General features: G+C 39.6%; 1 long non-coding RNA gene across 2 annotated transcripts in view; it reads right to left on the bottom strand.

The window, feature by feature from the left end:
• Positions 1-1,150: 1,150 nt before the first annotated feature.
• Positions 1,151-20,565, bottom strand: part of LOC149316059 (uncharacterized) — a 55,437-nt gene continuing 36,022 nt past the window's right edge. Inside the window, exons 1-3 of one of the 2 annotated variants that reach the window (XR_016280436.1) lie at positions 12,513-12,673; positions 2,736-2,828; positions 1,151-1,325 (exon numbers count right to left, since the gene is read on the bottom strand). This is a non-coding gene — a long non-coding RNA (uncharacterized LOC149316059). Of the gene's footprint in view, positions 1,326-2,735; positions 2,829-12,512; positions 12,674-20,565 lie in introns of those variants that run through there. The other variant, XR_016280437.1, reaches the window with a different exon arrangement.

Genomic DNA, 20,565 nt, shown 5'->3' with positions numbered 1-20,565 from the left:
ATAAACACAGTGATCAAATACAGTCAATGACTATAATGATCAAATTAACAAACCACAAATAGAGCAGAGGGATAATCAGCAGCCAAGATATTTATTAATATTAAAGTAAAATGGTAGCACTCTCTAAATTGAGCTCCCAGGCATCAGAAAGCCAACTATATCCTAACAAATCTACAAGGTATTTTATCATGTGCAGAGCCCACAGTGACGGGACAAGTGCTCAATTTATAAAGGCAGCTTCCTCATATCAAAATGAGGCTGTAAGCTCACACACATTGTATATGGATGGTGCTTACATCTTGCTTTAGAACTCTTTGTCATTCACAGTGTCATCTGTTGAGCATTTATTGCCCATGCAATCCATAATATGTCGGATACCACATTATTAAAGAACCAGAGTCACTACATGTAGCTATCATTTCAGGAAGATGAATAATACATTTATAAATGATGTTGCTTCAACTGTAGAGGGAGAAGGGAAAGAGAGAATAATAAGAAGTGTTCATTGGTTTGGGGAACTTAAACGTTGTAGAAGAGACAACATGGGAATGCTGCTATAAATAAGATCTCTGTACCATATTATCTCACATAACACGTATCAACATTTACTTGTGATGACATATTATGTCCTATTGTGACATATGAAATCACTAGCAGCTAATGATACCAAACCCAATGGGATTTCAGTGTAACATGGTTAAGTGTTATTCCTCCTTCAAGGCATGAATATGATTGGCAAGTGCCATTTTCAGCAGCATCCCACTATCATGATGTTCACATTCAAAGAAAACAAAAGTTGTCTTTTCTTTTTTAAAAAAAATATATTTTTATTAGTAATCTTTTCCAACTGCAGTAAAAATTACAAATATTTAAAAACCATGAATAAGAAAAAGGGGAAAGGAAGAAAGGAAGACAGAAAAGAATATACAAAGACTAGGGTGGAAAGGTTTCTGGCTTTCTTTTTGATGTTATAAATATATAACTATAATATATAAATACTTCTTTCACTAAGATTGCTTCATTCACATCTTCCAATAAGCAAATCTTGCTGTTCTCAAAACCAACAGTTATCATAGCAATTTATTTATTTATTTATTTATTGCAAAACGTCTATCAGGAATTTCATAATGTCACTAATTATTTTCTCTAATCCACACAGATAATTTCTCCATGTCTGCTAACTTGTTCAGTTTTTTTTAAAACCATTCTTCCTTGGTAGATAATACTGAATTCTTCCATCTTTGTGCATACAACAATCTTGCTGTTGCTGTCATATACTGAAGTAGTTTCCCATGGCTTTTTTTCCAGCTGTTCATCCATAACTCCTAAAAAGAAAAGGTTCTGGTTTTAATAGAATATTAACATTTAAGATCCTCTGCATCAAACTGTGTAATGAACCCAGAACTTTATAGCCTTTTCACAATCCCACCAGATATGAGGGGAAAACCCTTTCATGTTAATTGCATTTCCAAGAGACAACATTCAAAAAACTCTTATATATTGTTTACAGCTTCTCTGGTGTCAATGCCAATAATACATCATTTTATAACAATTCTCTTTAAAATCATAACTGTGTAAATTTCAACCTCTATAACCACATCCTTTCCCATTATTCCATCTGTATATTATGCCTAAAATTCTTAACCTATTTAATCAGACATTCTTTCACCTGTACATCTTTCATGCCAAATTTTAACAAAGGTTTATACATTTTACCAATCACATGTTCATCATCTGTGCACAGTTGAAATTCAAACTCTTGATTTATTTTGTTCAAAACCATAACTCTTTTTATCTATTTAAAATCTTTCAAATAACTGTCAGTAAGAAAACCATTGAATACTATATCCCTACGCAAGTAACTATTCTTTGGATCTAATTTTGTGTTCTCCTTGGCATTTCTACAAAATATTTTGGTACATTAGTCATCTTTCTTTGCCTGTTTCTCTTCTAGAAAAAGCTTCTTGTGTGTGTCTAGTCCATATTCTCAATGATACATCTCATAAAATTATTATTAAAATCTACATTCACTTTAACTTTATTGTATCCTACATATCCCTGCCACCCAAACCTCAATTCTAATAATATTTTTGTAGAGCCAATTTTGTAGGGTAACACAAACATAAGCCATCTGTGTAGACTTTGAGGTGATGCCAAATGGCATGAAGGAATGTGCTTAGACAATTCTAATAATATTTTATTTTCAGTACCATCCATTCTTTCAACCAAACCAAACAACAGGCAGCTAAGTACAATTACAAACCAGATAAATCCAGTCTTTCTCTTTACAAAAGGTGTCTCCTGTTATTAGAAGCACACAGTGTTAATCATTCTGCAAAGCACAACTTGAGATACTATCTTCCAGGTTCTTTCCTGAAATGGTTTTCTATGGGATCTTTCACTTGGAAAGCAACGATGTAGTGTTGGAAGAGGAGGATTTTTGGATTAAAACTTGGACAATATTGATCTCTTTCCATTTCCAGACATATTGCTGGCTCAACACAAAGGGGTTCATGTTCAGTCTTGTGTTTCCACAACATCAGCACACCAAAAAAGCCAGGATCAGGGGGAAGATACACTGGATAGAAATGATGGGTGGATGATTTTGGCCAGTTGTGCTTTCCATGGGCTTGCAGTGAGCTTTCCAAGAGCCTCAGCATGAGTATAGTCCTGGAAAAAATTCTCAGGGAGTGGAATGCTGCCAACCTAGAGTAAGCTGAGATTTGAGTACTCACCTTATTGCTATGTGCTTCAATTTGTTTCCAAGCTATGGCGTTGCTAAGGCAAACCTATCGTACTGTCTCAAAAACATGCTTAGTTATTCCATACTGAAAAGAAAAGAAAGTTAATTTGCATCATTTAATATTCTTTTAATGAGCCGATATCATGCATGATTCAGATATCTCATTTGGACCCGTCAAAGTTTTGTCCAGAGCAAGTTTCCATTCTGTTTATACGATCTGATCCATTCTTATTTTAACAGGAAGAGGAAGAGGAACAGACTGTGCCTTCCCAGAGATCTTTCCTGTGTGGAGGACATAGCATAGTATGTGTTACACTAAAGAGACACTGAAACTAAAACTAGTACATTGCTTGTACTTTTCCCTCCTCCCTCAGATACATCAATAAATTCCTACCTTGGCTCATCTATGTTTCCCTGAACCAGCAGCTTAAATCACAAAGCAGTATGACCTTTCATCTCTATATTGCCACTCATTTATATCCTTCTATCTCCTCACTTGGCACACAGATCAAACTGCTATGTCATGCCAGTGTTTTAACAGCATATTCTTATATTAAGGATCTGGCCAGAACTTGGAAATGTTATGTTTTTGGGCTTGGCATGCTAGCTAGAAGATTCTGGTAGCAAACTCTCAAACATTTCACACATAAAAACTGGAACACATGTGGCCAAGCAACATTAGAGTGTAGTCAAGATGGCAAACATTACTAATGAGAAAGAATGCAGAAGTTGGAAAGATGCAGAAGTTTGTTTTTGCCTGAGCCTACAATGAAGAGAAAGATTCCATCCCTCTTCTTCTCTCCCCACTTCTGAGATAACTGAGTGCAAACTGCTTTTACTCTTTGAATTCAGTTTGCAGCAACTGAAGCAAGCTGAAAACAAAGGGAGAAAGCAGGAGGAAGAGAGAGAAACTGGAGCATTTTAAAAGCAGCTGAAAAAAGTGGTATAACAGAGAATTATTTGGGACTGTCCTTGCCAAATTGGTATAGTTGGAGGGTATGTGGCAGACATAATGCAAAAATGTTATATTTCCAAGCTTTGCATTCATTACAATAATCACCAGTCAGAATGCACATGGAAATCATAGTTGGTATATCAGAGCAATGTGTGTAGTCTCTTGTCTCTCTCTAGTGGTGGAATCTGGTACCTATGATAATGTGTTAAACACCTGAAGAAATCAGCCTATCCATTTATGAAGTCATATACATACATAGTAGATTAGCATCACATTCTTATTGGAGGCATCCTCCCATTTGGTGAGGCAGTGGCCAGTGATGACTTAAATTAATGCTAAATTGCTGCTCTTAGGATAAGGGACTAATTAATCTCTTACAAATTCAAAATCAAATTCTGTTTCTCATCCTGTCATCTCCCTTTATTTTGTGGAAGCATAAAAGAGAGAGTGTCAGGGTGATAATTTTTCCAATAAAAGCAATTTAGTATTGGATCAGTGTCAGTGCCAGGTCATAACCCACTGAGTGCACCATACCTGAAATTAAATTCCAGACAAGAAAGCATTTATGCTGCATGGGAGCAAACCTGGACAAAAGTTAATAGGAAGGCCAAAGTCATCCTAGAGGGGGGATTGCACTTTATTGGGCAACAGAAATGGTCTAGCCTGCAACTCATTCCCATGAGGAACACCTCCATCCTAGGAGAGGGGGAGCAGGTCTGATTTATCAGAAGAAAGAGAGATTAAAATAAGAAGTCTGCTCTTAAAATAAGAAGTCTCTTCCTGTTTGTTCATTTTTTATTTTATTTTATATAAAATAAATGAAAGGGGAAGAGTTTCCTAAACCGGAAGTTAAAAGTAGAGACAAGAACATGTACATCTCAGTTCCATTCCTTACTAATCAGGGAAGTCCGGAGAGGGGATGTTCTCAGAGTTTGGAAATGTCTTGTTACTAATAATACGTTGCTTGTAACTGATACCTTTTTGCAAAACCTAAGGCATTAACTAAATTCATTATGATAATTTAAACATGATAATTTCACCCCTTTTACTATGTAACCTAACTGTTCTAGTTACATATAGAGTTACACAATGTGTGTAATGCCTTACTATTTCATGTGCTTCATACTACGGGGTGGTTGCTTTAAGTTGTCTGTTGAGTTTTGAATAACTCAAACATACCTTTTTATTTACGGTACCTTTTGAAAGTTACTTTTCAAAAACCATCTTTGATGGGATTTAAGTGTTGGAAGGACTTTATTAACAGTAACTAATTTGTAAATGCAGCTAATTACTGTTAAAAGTAGATTTCCAAGATCACCTCTGGATCCTATTCTGTTCCACAAAGTGAAAGCAGGGGAGGGAATGATAAATATGAAGAAGCCAGTAAAAAGATAGATACCGAAATTGCAGTAATGTACTGGGAGGTGGGAAAAATACCATCTATGTGCTCGTGAATGAGTGTTCAGGGAGCACTGGGGAGGGAGCAGTCATTTATGTGTCATTCAGACATCAGGGAGTTTTTAGCACGATGATGCAAATCATCTCACTCATGCATTCTGGATTTGTTATTCACACTATGGAACCACATCAGTGTGCATCTCCATGAGTTTGGTTGCTCATACATGCAAACATTCAAATAAAGATGGAGTCGACGATGTGAATACATTCAGAACACATTCAAGACATACATCATTTTATCCCCAGTCAGTTTGGGTCTATACGCATCAATTATTCACACTATCAATGATGCGTATCTTTTATTTAAAAAAAGTCGGGGGGAAACCCGATAGCGATTATCCAGGATTAAGTGACAGTTTTGGCAGCCCCCCCCCCAAAAAAAATTTAATTGGGTACATTTGGGATGAATGTGAACAATGGATATTCAATTTGGATTCATCCTGTATTACTGTATTTTCACAGAATGAATGACCCCTTAGATGTCTCAGCCAACAGTGGTCTCCCTATATTTTGTGGCTCCTGTCCTTGTATCCTCCCTGAAATAGTGATGGAGCATTGGGCTTCACAAGCACTGTTGAGAGCAAATCACTGAGGAGGCACAGATGGCATCATGTAAGAGAACAAAGAGTGAGGAGACTGCTGGAGGAACATGGAGGCATAAGAGATATAAGGACTGGCTAAAGAGATGTGGAAAAGAGCAGGGAGTCACTGGCTGAAGAGGTGAGAATAGCACTGGAGAGGGGAAGGTGAGTCCAGCTAAAAAGAAACAAACAAAAACTTAGGACAAAAAGAAAGGAATCTGCTTAGAACTAGACAAGTCAAACCATCAGTCAATAATGTCCTCATGTGAGTATCTATGACCACCTCGAAGTAGTTAGGCCCAAACTATGATGGATTTCCCACATAGTGTGTGGGTCTCTGTGAGACTGTCCCTGTTTTCACAAAGCATTAGGCAAGGAAGGGGAAATTAACATGTTCCTTCCAGAATCCCCTGCATGCTGGCTGAGGATACTCAAACTTGAAGTCCAAAAATGTATCTTTTCCAGGCTCTGCTTATTTCCATGTGTCATTTGCATGGAAGAACACTCTCAGATTGCCACAGGACATGAGGTGTCCTCCTTTGTGCTCAACCATGCTTCCCATGCAGTATCAAAAAGATACAAATGCTAACCTTCTTGGTGTGATCTTTTATGTCACTGCTCCTAGCAGCTTAAAGATATGCACTCCTTCCCTTCCTGTTATGTTGAAGAAGAAAGGGCAAATGAATCTTTCATGGAACCCTGCCTTGCACTTTATTGAAAAGAGCACAGTAATGTTGCATTTATCCATCCATCTCTGAACAAGCCCAACCTGATGGGGGGTAGGAAGTGGAATGAGGGGGGTTGACGAACATAACATTTTAGGATCCTCCTGGCTCTCCCCGTTGGCTCTTTTTGAACATGAATGAATGGAGCCTGTGAGATCAAAGGAGATTATGTTCAGCCTTCCACTAATTAACCTTCCTGGCAACAGAGGAAGCTGGGGGAGGGTGGGAAAGGACATCTCTCCATAAGGCAGAGCTCAGTGGGGAAGCCTGCACTCAGCAATTAGAACAATTTTCATTTCTGCCGCTGATTATACTGTCATGTTCGAAAGAAGGGCAGAGCAACTCATACATATAATACATAAAGGGAGAAAGAGGCAAAAAAAAAAAAAGGAGATGTTAAGGATGGATGGCTTACTCAGCAAGGAAGTTTTGAAAGAGCCCCATACAGTTTGGGAAGATGTACGATCAACGTTACCCAACTGTCGGAGACACAGAGCTTGGAAACCTTACTTTGTGGGACTACAACCCCCAGGATCTGGGAGCTATAGCCCCCAAAAGTAACTTTTCTAAGCTGTGTTAAAATGGCATCTAAGACTTTTTATTTGCTTTTCATTCCACATATAAATATTTTCATAAGATCAGCAATTCAGTGACTAACAATCAAAATCCTGGCACAGAAAGCACTTTGTCCATTATTTTCAGGCAAGTTGTATCTTCATTATAATTCTTGTTTGCCTTGTTATTGCATAGTGAAACTGATGCATGTGTCATCATTTGTAACATTTTGAAATTCTTCCTAATAATACCTGGGGGTCCAGAACACAAAAGAACTATGGCCTGTTACAGACTGCCAAAATAAAGCTGCTTCGGGTCTCTTTGGAGGTATGCTATTTAAATGATGCATGCATCCTAAGAATCCAGAAGCTGCACCAAAGCTGCACTCCAGTGCTTGGGAATGGAGTGTGGCTTTGGCGCGACCTCCGGACTCTTAGGACCCATGCATCATTTAAATAGCATACCTCCAAAGAGACCCGAAGCAGCTTTATTTTGGCAGTCTGTAACAGGCCTATATATGCATGTTGCCATACAGAAATAAATGTATATTATAATGCTCTAAAAATGACAGCTCAAAGTGTAATAAGTAATAACTTTACACAGGTCATTTGGTGTGAATGAAGCCATTATGTTCTAACCACAAAATATTCAGGCACCTTAAAAGTTACTGGATTTATTTTAACATGAGCTCCTTTTATTATCATTAATTTACAAAGGCAACTGCTACACTCAGTGCTTTTTTGTTTGAAGAAACATATACTCCCCATTTCCAGAAGCTCTACAGAAGACACCCCTCCTAATCACAAACATTTCCTAGCAGGAAATCTCCTCCATTGTCACTACTGAATCTTTCCTGTTTCCAATTAGATTAACCAAGGCTGCATCTGCACTGTATGAATAATCAAATCTGACACCACTTTAACTGCCATGGCTCAACACTATGGAATCCTGGGAACTTTAGTTGGTTGTGGCACCATATATATTAGATGAAGCAACTTCATGATCAGGGCTTTGCCGGGGAGGTGGTGGGCTGCTGCTGCCTTATTGGCTGTACTCTGCATGTTAAGTTGCTCTGCAGTCAAGAGGCTCTATGTGGCTAAAGGTATCAGTCAGATTGAGACACCAAGCCATGAGATCAATGGTGAGGGGCATATCAGCCCCATTTAGGTGGGGGTAGTCCAGGTTCTCCAAGGCTGGAGGAAGCAGGTTAGTGTAGACTGAAATGACAGTCATGTTGGTGTCACCCTCTCTGACAGTGTCACCTAATGTGATCAGCACCCGACACATCCCTAGTGGAATGACAGGACAAAACACATTTGTTGGCTTACATTAGGCAGAGTAAGGCTGATTTGACATGTCATGCAAGCAAACTACAGTATATTCATTTAAAAACAAAAACCAGGTATGGGGAAAATCTGTTGTGAGATTTCTGTCTCACTTGACAAAATAAATGGATTTAATGACCTGGACAAAGGAGGGGCATCATGTACCTCAGGCAGTAAAATGTCTTCAGCCAACCCTGGATTTACACTTTACCATTTCTTCAGCTCAACATATTCCATTTTATCTCTTGGCCTTTTAGTTCATTAAACAACAGCCAGACATTTGCTGGCAGACCATTCAAATTGAGGAAGATTGTACCCAGATTAAGGCGATCTAAATTGCTAATTTTGATGACTCTGAACTTTGCTCTGAATGCTTAGTTCAGCTCCAGTAAGAAACAATCTTTGTCCCAAAGCCTTACAAGCAAAACAGGCCAAGGAAGTATAATTCATGCCTGTCTTAAAAGATGAGGAACCAATGAAATTAAGTGGCTGGCCCAAGGTCACACATGGAACCAAATTTAAAACAAATTAAATAAGTTTGTTCATGTCATCTTCTCGCTGAGCTTGGAATCATTTTTGTTCTCTGATCTCTTTGGCTCAGAGCTCAAGGAGCCACGCTGTTACAGTAATAACATGAGGCCAATAAGGCTTATTAAGCCCTGGAGGGACTCCTTGCAATGCCCAAGTCACAGAGCTGCCTAATAAGCAGAGGCTGTTGGTCATGCTAATGTCATTAGTGGTGCCATTTGTTTTAGGCTAAATGTTGTACAAAGCAAAATCCATTTTAATCCCAATTTAGAGCAGGCTTCCAGCTGTCACTGAGGGCATTTTCCCCAGCCTATTTTTAAAAATAATCTGTTAGACATGCTGGTTGCCAAAATTCCACTGAGAGCTCTATTCTAGGGCCTTATGCTTTCAAAAAGGCTTCTTCACGGTGCACCACATGTGCAAATCAACCAACAGGCTGCAAAATGCTTACTAGATAAAGGAATCATGAGTGATTTGCTGTCATTTGGGGACAAAGGAGAGAGAAGGATTGATTCATTCTTAATATGAAATTTATGGCAGGGACCAGCACTCTCCCCCAAATCAAAATATGATTACAGTATAATACATTTGCTAAGACCTCTGTAGCTTAGGTGTACTGAGGGGAATGCTTCCCATGCAGTTTCAGTCCAAACCATCTCCTATCTGCCTGAGGAAAGATAGAGAACCATTGCCTGTCAGAGTAGGTAATACTACCCTAGGTAGTATATGAGGGCTGTTAGAATAAGGGAGCTTCCTTTAAATGTTCCTGCTATCTTCATTGGAGCTGTGTCTAGATGTCACTGTCCTTTCTTCATCATCTGGCTTCTATAGTTATACTCCCTTTTGTTTCTATTAATGCATCTGCATTATTCATTTGTTCCAATAGAAAAAGGATATGAATTGTGCAGAAGACATGGGGTATGAAGAAGGAAGGCTATAATTCAAATCTCATCTCAGAGTGGCTTGTCCAGCTCAGCCACTATTGGCAAAGTATATCTAATACTGGTCTACCTTGCTGAGCTGTTTTAAGGATGTATGGCTTTTGTCATTATTTTCAGATCTGAAAGCTCAGGTGTATTGATTGTCCATTTAGATGAGTGCCAGAACTAGAATTTTGGGCTACTATGAATCTATCTGGATGCCAAATTTTTCCCAATCCATTCATTCAAAGGCAGCCAAACAATTCAGATCGTTTAATTGAAAGCCCATTACAGTAACGTCTTTGGTTGACTCAACGCAATCAGCTTGGAACTTTAAGCAGCATCTTTAAAATGTATCTTTTATTTAATTAATTAATGTCCTACAGCAGATGAGATATTATCAGGCAGAGATTGTATTCAAAAACAGGTATAGTACTAAACATCAGCATTCAGAGCATATCCGGGATTTCTCTAACCTAATTGTCTCCTGATGTGTTGGTCTACATTTTCCCCATCTGTTTTGCTACAGTGGAGGACACCAAGTACAGGAGACAAAGGCTGGTCTGGATAAATAATACTAGTTATCAGTTACCTGGTGTCAGTTTCAGTACCAACACTTTTCAGTCACAGATTTCATAGGACACAAATTTTATTTGCCATTCAGATGGAGAGCACTTGGTAGGGGAGAGAGAAGGCCTGTATGGCTTCCCAGTTTATTTAGCATCTAAGACTTGAAATGAACAGGTCTTTTAACTGCAATGGTTCCATCCCACATAAACATGAAATTTCCAGGTTAGAAAAGGCTACTTAGAGTTAGAAGCCAGTGTGGCATCATGGTTTGAGCACTGAATGACAAGTCTGGAGACTAGGGTTCAAATCTCCACTTGGCCATAGAAACTTGTTGGGTGACCTTGGGCAAGGCACACATTCTCAGCCTCAGAAAACGCCCTAATCAAGTCACTATAAGTCAGCAAATAAGTATCTGTCCTATGAAATCTGTGACTTGAAGGCACACAACAACACAGAATTCTCAGTTTGAGGGTTCTACTGTCTTACCAAACTATAAATCCCAGGACTCCCTGGGATGCAGCCATGGCAATCAAAGTGCAATCCTAGTGCTGTAATTGTGTCGTGTCAAAGGGCCCTAAGTACAGATTGCCTATTCACTTAACAGATAAATACTTTTTTGTTGTTGTTTCCTTTAAACACTGACAGTCTGCCCATGGTGCCTGGCACTGAGGAAGAACCTATTCAGTGTAAGTTACTTAGGGCTGGTGTGTTCTCTGGAGTGTTGATTTGATGCCTACCCAATTCCTCTATGAGCTCCTCAGACTGAAGCATCGGACCAGTCTGCAGTGCATCTGAGGGAATAAGAGTAGCCTGTGCAGGGGAACCAGATGTCCTTCTTTTTCCAGGATACGACCTACATTTCAACCAAGAGAAATTTCAAAAAGTCCTCTATTTTGAGCATGACTAAGAAGCATGACTTGATATTTTGTTTGCTTAGATTTTCTTTTGTAATGTCTTACATTTTTCTTGAATGTCCTACATTTTGAGGTGCCTTGTCCTCTTTTTCAGGATATCTGAGCTTGAGCCAGTGAGACTCTTGGGAATTTTACTCCAAGGAATCCTTCTTCAAAGCAAGGCTGGATGGCAACAGGGAGACAGCAGCAGGCAGCCCGTTCAGCAACTGGGGGCTGGGGAAGATTTAGCACTCCTCCCAAACTGAAGCAAAGACAAGGGTGTAAGTATGGGAAAGGGCAAATTCTGTGACTTGCCTTCCCAAACAAGAATTCTGCCTTCTCCAACAAAATGTCTCCAAATTTCTAGCATTTCAGTAATTTAAAATTTCAATTGAGCATTCAGAAATACAGTTTAGGCATCCAAAGAATAGGGACAAAGTGACCAAGGGAATGTGAACACAACAAATATATGAGCTCCAGGTGAGAATGATTATCAGTGTCTCATTCTCTGCAATGCTACACTGAAGGAAAATTTCCTGGCAGGGGGAAGAATTCTTCTTTGAGGAGGCAATGCCTTCATTTTGCCCTCCATTCCCATAGCTACACCCCAGGTCAAGGATCTCACCTTGCTTCATGCTTGTGGGAGGCAGCCCTAGTGGAGATGCATACAATGGTGTATGGTGTGAAGAATTCAAATCAAGATCTTTTCTCCCTCACTCATCATGCAAAATTTTATTTATTTACTTCCTCATCTATTTTATATCCTGTTTTTCACCCAAATAGAATTCATAGCAGCTTACAACCAGGATCATCAAATGGGAAATACAGGGGGGAAATAAAAAGAAGTACTTTTCACCGAATACAGTTCAGTGATGGAATTCAGTACTATAAATATTAGTGATGGCCACACATTTGGACAGCTTTAAACATGGATTAGGCAAATGTATGAAGACAAAGCTACCAGTGGCTACTAATCACAATGACTATGTTATTATTTCCAGTGTCAGAGTCAGCATGTCTCTCAATATCAGTTGCTGGGCTATGCAAAAGGAATGATTTCATTGTACTCACGTCCAGAGCCAGCATGGTGTAGTATTTTGTGTGTTAGACTTGGACTCCAGGAGACCAGGGTTCAAGTCTGCACTTGGATATGGAAACCCACTTGGTGGACCTTAGGCAAGTCACACAACCTCCGCCTCAGAAGAAAGTGGTAGCAAACCCATCTGAATCTTGCCAAGAATACCCCATGATGGGCTCACCTTAAGGTTATCATAAGTCAAAAACAATTTAAATGTACACAACAATGACAACATGTCCTGTTTCTGGGCTTCTCATAAGCATCTGGCTGGCTGGTCTGGAAAGTAACCAGACTGGATAGGCATTTGCTCTGACTGGGCATGTCTTTTGCTCTTGCAGTCTTACAGCAGTCACCCTGTTGGAAAGAATAGGTCCTGAGTCAAATTCTTGATGCAGCAGAGAGGCAAGTTACATAATTCAAGAGAGGCAGATAGTGATTATGTTCCAGCAGGCAGGATTATGGGAGAAGAGAGGAGAAGCTTGGCGAGGCAACAGCTTCTTTGTCAAAGGCTGAGGCAGAGGATTTATCAAGCAAAGGTGGGCAAGGATCAATACTTTTAATGTGGTTTGAAAGCTCCAGTATTTGTCTCATTTGCACATTGTATTATCTCCAACATTAATTTCCAGGACTAACAATTTACTCAAAAAGGCTTCATAAACCAAGACAGGATCCATCTTTATGACTATAAATGAAATCTAGACTCATAGGGGGAAGGGAAGTGACAGCAACACATAGGGCCAAAGCATCATTTCTGAACCCAACACAGTCTTGTAACACAGATCCTCCTCCCACACTGGCTCTACATTGTCATATCCCATACCTACATATTCATGATCTGTGAAAAAGGATTGTTTTAATTTTGAAATTACTCTTACATTTCCTATTTATTATTTTTCTGGGAAAAAATCGTGCCTTCATTACTTTTGTAATGAGAGTCTTACACATTTTCTATTGTGTAATGTTTGGGTCATTAATAAAATGATTAGCTTGTCACTGGCTTGTGGGGGGTATGCTAATGGACCAGAGTGGCTGCAAATATTAGACCAATCAACTTCAAAGCTTTATTTTTCAGGAATTACCCCCACACACACCATCAATTTCTCTTGCAAATTCACATTCAAGAGACAAGCTGGCTGGACAACTCAAACAGCCTTGCTTCGTTCTAGAATGCCTGAAGTTTATGATGAGTGCTAGCTTACTAAAACTCCTTTTAGCTTCTGCAACAACAGAGATAGGCAACATGCAGCCCTCTAGATGTTGATGGACTTCAGCATTCTTTTGCATTGGCTAGGCTGACTAGGACTGCTGGGAGCTACAGTCTAGGAACCTCTGGAGGGACACATGTTTTCACATATTCACCCTTTGTTTAAAGTAAGTACCTAAAAATGTTGTAACATTTCTTCACAGAGGAGGTGTTGCAGTCCTTGATTAATGTGATTGTCTTTTATACACAGTGTGGTGAAATAAGGAGAAAGAGACAAACTAGGAGAGGCCTTAGCAGTATGCTTTTGCCGAAGTCTGCAAGGATGGGGAAGATTCTGCCCCTTCCTTTTCTCTCCCCATGCTGAGTTAAGTGAATGCAAACTATTTTTGAACTTTGAACTCAGTGTGCAGCAATAATAAGCTGAGGACAAAGAAGGAGAGTGGGAGGAGGAGAGAGAAAATGGGACATTTTAGAAGATGAAGAAGGAGGATTAAACATCCCTGCCAAATTAGGGCAGTTGGGTATGTCATTTTAACTCTTTCAGAGATTCTGTCTGAATTAGACCATGGCATAAGCCAAAGCCCTCAAGTCTTTTACATAATATATTTACACTTTTCTGTGCATGTGCACATATGAGCAAATTATCAGGCCAGGCAATCCTTTTTCCTGTATATATCTTGCTAGAGCCTCATCTGTTACTCTACATTTAGCTGGAGGGGAAATTGGGGGGGGGGGGGGGGACTGTGCCCTGATTCCACTGAAATATATCATTTCTGAAATATGATTAACGTCACAAATGCCAAATCTAAAGATTTTCAGAGTTGGGGGGAGAGCAGACACAGTCATAGAGTTTACAATCTGAAATGTTTGAAGTATTTTTGTTGTTACTGCTGCTGTTGGTTTTTTACCCCTGGCTATCATTTGGTAATAGTAAGCTATCCCTATTTTTTCCACTCCTTTTTGAAAGTGTTTGGTGATTAAATTAACTACAACAGTTAATCAGCACATGTTCCTTCTGCTCTTGAAATGATGATTAGACAAAAAGTATTTACATATTAGCAAGAGCCAATTATGCCAAGGGGAGGTTTAGTCACTCATACACCAACCCCTACATTTTGTTAGTAGGAGCTTCTGTTCTTTATAGCTGTGCTAAGAAGGTACTCCTCTTTTCATAGGTGCTCACATTCACACTGCTAGAAACATGTTGAATCTTCAAGTCTGGATCTCTGTGCTTTAGGCATCCCAAGAAGTCTGAGGAATATCTAATGGACAATCACATAAAACTGAGTTTCCTCTGGTTCTCACTATGGTCTCATAGTTGGTTCCAAGGTCTACATAGACTATATGTTCTTGGAAGCTTTCCATCTTGGACATCTGTGTTCTCACTGCTTTTCCTACAGGATTCATTTTGTTCCCCTCACTTCTGTCTAACGCTTTCTGACTGCAGTTTGCCTTATCTTCATTCTCATCTATGACCCAAAAACAGCAGTAACTCACTTGAACAAGAAAAATTACAGGAAGTGCTTCAAAGTCAGCCCCCATGATGTTTGATTTTAAAAAAAAATCTAGAACCGTTCTCTGAAGAACACAGAAATTTCAAGACTTCTCTGTGATAGCGTTTTTTAAAAAAAAATGTAAAGTTAATATTAAGCAGAAATACGAAACATGTGGATTGCAGTGCTATAATGACCTCCTGTCTCAGCTAAAGGTATGCATGTGATATGAGCTCTTTATAATGCTGCACTGAAATGTTCCAAAGCAGCACCAGAGTTCTCCTTCTGTTGCCTGGAGATCTGTCACTTTCATTGAATTCTTTTAAATGGCCTTGGACACTATAATCATCTAATATATTAGCAGGACACGTGCATGGAAAGCTTTTACTCAATGACCTTGGTTTCATTTCCTCCTCAGTTGGAAACTACCACATCAGAAAGAAGATGCAGCAAATACAACCAACCTTTTACCATCTCCAGCTGGGTTTCCCTGAGGGTTTCCCAACCCAAAAAGGCTACTGCAGATTGTCTTGCCAATGACAGAGGCCCAAAGAACTTTGTTACTTTGTAATTGGTAATCTGGCTATACAGAGGATCACAGATATAAGATATTGTTTGGAGACTTTGCATATTAATGAAGCAATGGTGCCAGTTCTTAAAGCCACACCTTCATCTTTCTGTTCCTCTTTTAAGTTATATGTAATAAAATAAATAAATAAATGTGTGGAAAGACCAGGAGACAAGTGAGCAAGACTGCTAGGGTTGGCAGGGAATAAGAGGCATTGCACATGGACCAAACTGGCTTGTGAATAAACATGTTTAGGATTGTATTTCTTGTATGTAATATAACATGGGCCTCATGCTGCCAAACCAGCAATATTGTCCTGTTTAAAAGCAGGCAAGCAACCAAGAGTATACACTCCCAGTGCACAGAGGATGACCTGGGGAAAGCCAAGTCAGTCCCAAGGTGATACCAGTATCCAGAGAAGTGTAATCCAAACAGTCCAAAATGAAATGAAGGAAAAAGTTTTGAGTCAAGTCCAAAACCGAGAAGGGAGTGTCCAGAGAGATTAGTCAAAATTCAAGTCAAGAGTCAGATATACAGAAAACCAAGGAGATTTCACTGAAGTTTACCTGGAAGGATTGGATCTAATTGACCATAGCACCAGATTGTTCTTGGGTGAGCTAATTTATAGCTAACAGTAAATTAGCCCAGTGACCCCATTAGCTTGACATAGTTTATTTAAGACAAAATAGTATTGGCTTTTGAGCTGTTGACATATGACAGGGTACAAGGATTCTAGTTCCTCCTCCAAATCTTCATGTGCTCCCTGAGATGGCCTGAGCTCCGATTCTGTCACAACAAGCCTGTCTCCTCTGGTTTCAGCTGAGGCTCATTCTCCTAGCACTTCTCTTCTCCTTCCTCATTGAAGAGGCTTCTTCAGGTAAGGAATAAAAAATAAAAGGAACTGGGAAGTGTCATTTTGGGGTGACATCTACCAGAATCCCCCAGCTAGCATGGCCAGGGATATTATAGGGATGGCCAGGTTTTCTACTCTCATTTGGCTCACTATTACCACTCTGACATCCCTATGGAGACAACAGGACTGCCCAAGTTGTGATCCTTCCTTTTATCAGCAGCATCATGGCCTATCAACAGTAATGGCTTGTGCTCCTTTTTGGAACTTTTCCATAATTTATACACAGGCCTCTTCTCCAGCATCAAATATTTATACCCTGATTCTTAGTAACAAACCATTTTCTGGGGAGCACAGCTGAATATTCAAGGCAAGCATGGAGTTTTCTTTGTTAACGTAATTATGTTCAGCATTGATTTACCTTGCTTTGTAATGGAATATGGCAACCCTAAATGGGATGTACTTTAGGGAAGAAAATGGCAGACAGCACTGCAGAAGGTACCATCAGAAAAAGAGAGCTTAGGGATTTACTACAGCACTCATCATGGGCAACTCTACTTTCCTACCTGTTTTTGATCTGCAAATATCAAGTATTACAAATCAGCATTCCCACCACACATATTTCCAAAAGCCCTCCTTTAGGAAGCACCGTAAATCAGGGATCATCAAATTTTGGTTATTCAAATGTTTTCAACAAGGCAACTCCCAGCAGCCTTGCCCAATGGTAAGTGACTCTGGGAGCTGAAGTCCAAAATAAATACGAAAGTCAAAGGCTGAGATCCAGTGTTATGGACTATCCCATGTTGCTCTTATTATACTCTTGTACCACAACCAAATACAAAATCACCTGAACTATCACATAAAGAAATATTTTATTAAGTCTGCAGATTCATCTTCCAGGAACTAAGCACCAGTATATATGACCCAGTATATAAAATCTTGTTCATATAAGTGGGTATTTTAAAGCAGAAATGAGTAAGCATCAAGCAGATCTACTCGGGTTTTTTACTAGAAGCTCAGGCTCCATCAACCAGAACCAGATAGGCTTCTAAACACTGAGTATTAAGAGACATGCCATTTCTGAGCATCTGCTTAGCCCAAGAATTAATTTTGAGTATGGCAAACGTCCTCTGAACAAATCTTGCCAAGAAAACCCCATGATGCCATAAGCTGGAAACTATTTGAAGGCACACCACACACACCAGAACTGAGCAAACAATCCCAGACATTTTACTACCTGAGGCAATGTATAAGATGGTGCCTTCCTCCAATCCATGTAACAAAACTAGCTGAGCTGACAGATGGATTTGGGTGTCCTTTACCAAGCCTAAGATGAATCTCCTGGATGAATTTTGGTGTCCTTCCCCAAAACTAAGTTGAATTTTGTTGTGCTTAACCAAAGCCGAGGTCAGCAGTACAGTTCAGGACATGCAGACCAGGCTATGTGGCACACCCACACAGAAAGGAATGGCCAGAGAACTCAGGAAGGACAGCAGTGGTGCTCCCATTATTGTCCCCAATATCTGCTACTTGAGGCAGTTACCTCATTCTGCCTAATGGAAGGATTGGGACTGCACAGATCTTTTACACCAAAAGATTCACATTTGAGCTGCATCCACACTACAGAAATAATCCAGTTTGACACCACTTTAACTGCCGTGGTTCAATGCTGTGGAATTCTGGGAAGTGTAGTTTGTTGTAAAACCAGAGCTCTCTGATAGAGAAGGCTAAATGTCCCATAAAACTACAGTTTCCAGAACACCATAATACTGAGCCATGACCATTAAAGAGGTGTCCAACTGGATTATTTCTGCAGTGTGGATGCAGCCCAGGTTTCCTCTCAAGCTTTCTTCATTAAAAGAGCCTTTGGTTATTGCTATTTTAGCTATTGCTATTGGTAAACAATCAAAAATCCTAAACTTATCAATCTACTGCAGAGCTTCCAATAGATCCCACAACACTTTGCTCACTCCTGTTTGAAAAGGCTGGAGAAGGTTCAAACACTCTAGCTTTGCATTACTTCCACACTCTTGGCATCTAGCCTGATTCCTTTCCCATGGGCTTCTTTTTCATGGTGAACCATTAAGAATTATTGATATGCATACCTAGATACAATTCATCTCACCCTGCTGTACACTTATGCACTGTGCTGAATAAGAAAACATTTGTCTCTTTGAAAAGATGAAATTCTCCAACCACCCAGGCTAGAAACTATAGATCCTCAGGCATCTACAGCAACAATATTTTGACTTTCATACAGAGAGAATTCTATCCCAGAACACGGGGTGAGGGTCACCTCTCCTCAGGTACCATCAGTAACCCATTGACATCGAATTCTAGAGCAGTTGTTCTGTGAGAGTTGGGAGCAAAAGAAAACAAATGATGCAGATACCAGAATAATTAATGTATGACCCATAAAAACCCTGTTTGCAGACGTGTGTTCCTGCTGGGCAGTTAAAATGCAGTGTTTTAAAATCCCATCCATTATTCATAAGATGGTACAATTTTAATAGTTAAACTTGTTTCCAATTAATCTTTAATTAAATCTACTTTTAAAAAAAGAAAAGAAAAATACCGTTTGCCCAAAGCAAGATCCTTTAATCCATTCTAGAATCATAGCCTGGTGTCAGAACGAGTTCGCCCATTATGATATTCCTACAAAGACTCTTCCATGTGGGAATTAACACAGAATTCAAAAGTATTATTTATTCATTATAACTGTTCCACTTACTTTCTCAAAGGAGTCCTGGGTTAAACTTACAACTACTCTGTGAGGTTAACTAACCCAGAGCATGGGAGAAGAGCTTTTAGACTGCAGCTTTCCAAATCCCTCAGCCTGCATGGTCACTGGCCATATGAGCTGAGGTAGTCTGGGAACTATAGTCCAAAAGAGTTACTGTACTAAGCTCTGGCCTAGACTGAGAGAAGGTGAACCCCTCATGTGTCCAAATCTACTATCATTATTAATAACAACAGTTGCATTTAACGTTACCGTGCATCATCTCATGCTATTATGCACACTGTGCTTTTTCAAAGAACAAGTTTGTCAAGTCCTGATTCTAATTAAGAAGCTTGCAGTCTTGAAATACCAACCTGGGGAAAGAAAGAGGTAGAAGGAACGGACAATAACAGAAGAATGTACAGGTTTGGTTTTTTTCAAATACATGTACTTTGGCTTAGTTGCAACATGTTAGCCAGACTAGGAAGTTATTCCAAATGCTTGAAGGCAAAGATGCATTTTAAGGAGGGATTTGAAGGAAGTAGGAAAGGAGCTCAGACATGCATTTGAGGGGGAGCACTTTTGAGCAGAAGACAGAAGGAAGAGTATTCATTGTAGACCAGGGTGCGATCTGCATCCCCTCCAGATTTTGCTGAACCTCAACTTCATCAGTGGTTATTCTAGTTAGGACTGATGGAAATTGCATATGTAGGGACAATTTGATTTTTATGAGCCTTTTAGCTACTGTTTATAGAAGGCTATGTTTGTGGCATTTAGCTAGAAGTGTAGAGACATTGGGTGAGTCTTCATTAAGCATTCCTCAGCCATTCTCTCCATAATCTAAGCACTGCCCTGATACCTACCTTAGATATGAACAAAGGAACTACAATGCACCTGTGCCATATGCAGGCACACCGTGCGCTGCTTCCAGCCTACACAGAAGCCACATGGGGGGTAACAATGGGGCACATGTGCATGGTGCACGCATCACACTGCACCATGAGCTCACCCCATTATTTTCAACAGGGCGAGAGCATACACGCTTTTTCCCTTACATGGGGTAGGTCCGGAATGGATCCCAGCATAAGAGGTCCACTGTATTTTGTCAGTATGCACACCTCACACCACTGCAGTTTAATATCATGAAAGATAAAGTCTGAAAACAGTGCATCTTATGATTTGTCAAGAAAGAGTTGTTATTATTTCCACATATTTTAACACATTTCAGATTAGACATGGTACCAGTCTGTGAAAGCAATTCACTTTTTTGTTGTTGTTTGCATCCAACTATTAATTGTAGCATAATACAAAAATGTATCTTGCTCTTTCCCATTAGTGTAAATGAACAGTAACTTCTCCAAGGAGCCCAAAACCAGAAATGCTGGGACTCAGGCCTCCTA

This window comes from Sceloporus occidentalis, unplaced genomic scaffold (genome assembly GCF_023333645.1).
Source record: "Sceloporus occidentalis isolate IW3139 unplaced genomic scaffold, rSceOcc1.0.p SCAF_3, whole genome shotgun sequence".
Taxonomy (NCBI): Eukaryota; Metazoa; Chordata; class Lepidosauria; order Squamata; family Phrynosomatidae; genus Sceloporus; species Sceloporus occidentalis.
This window is presented reverse-complemented; position numbering and strand designations above follow the sequence as displayed.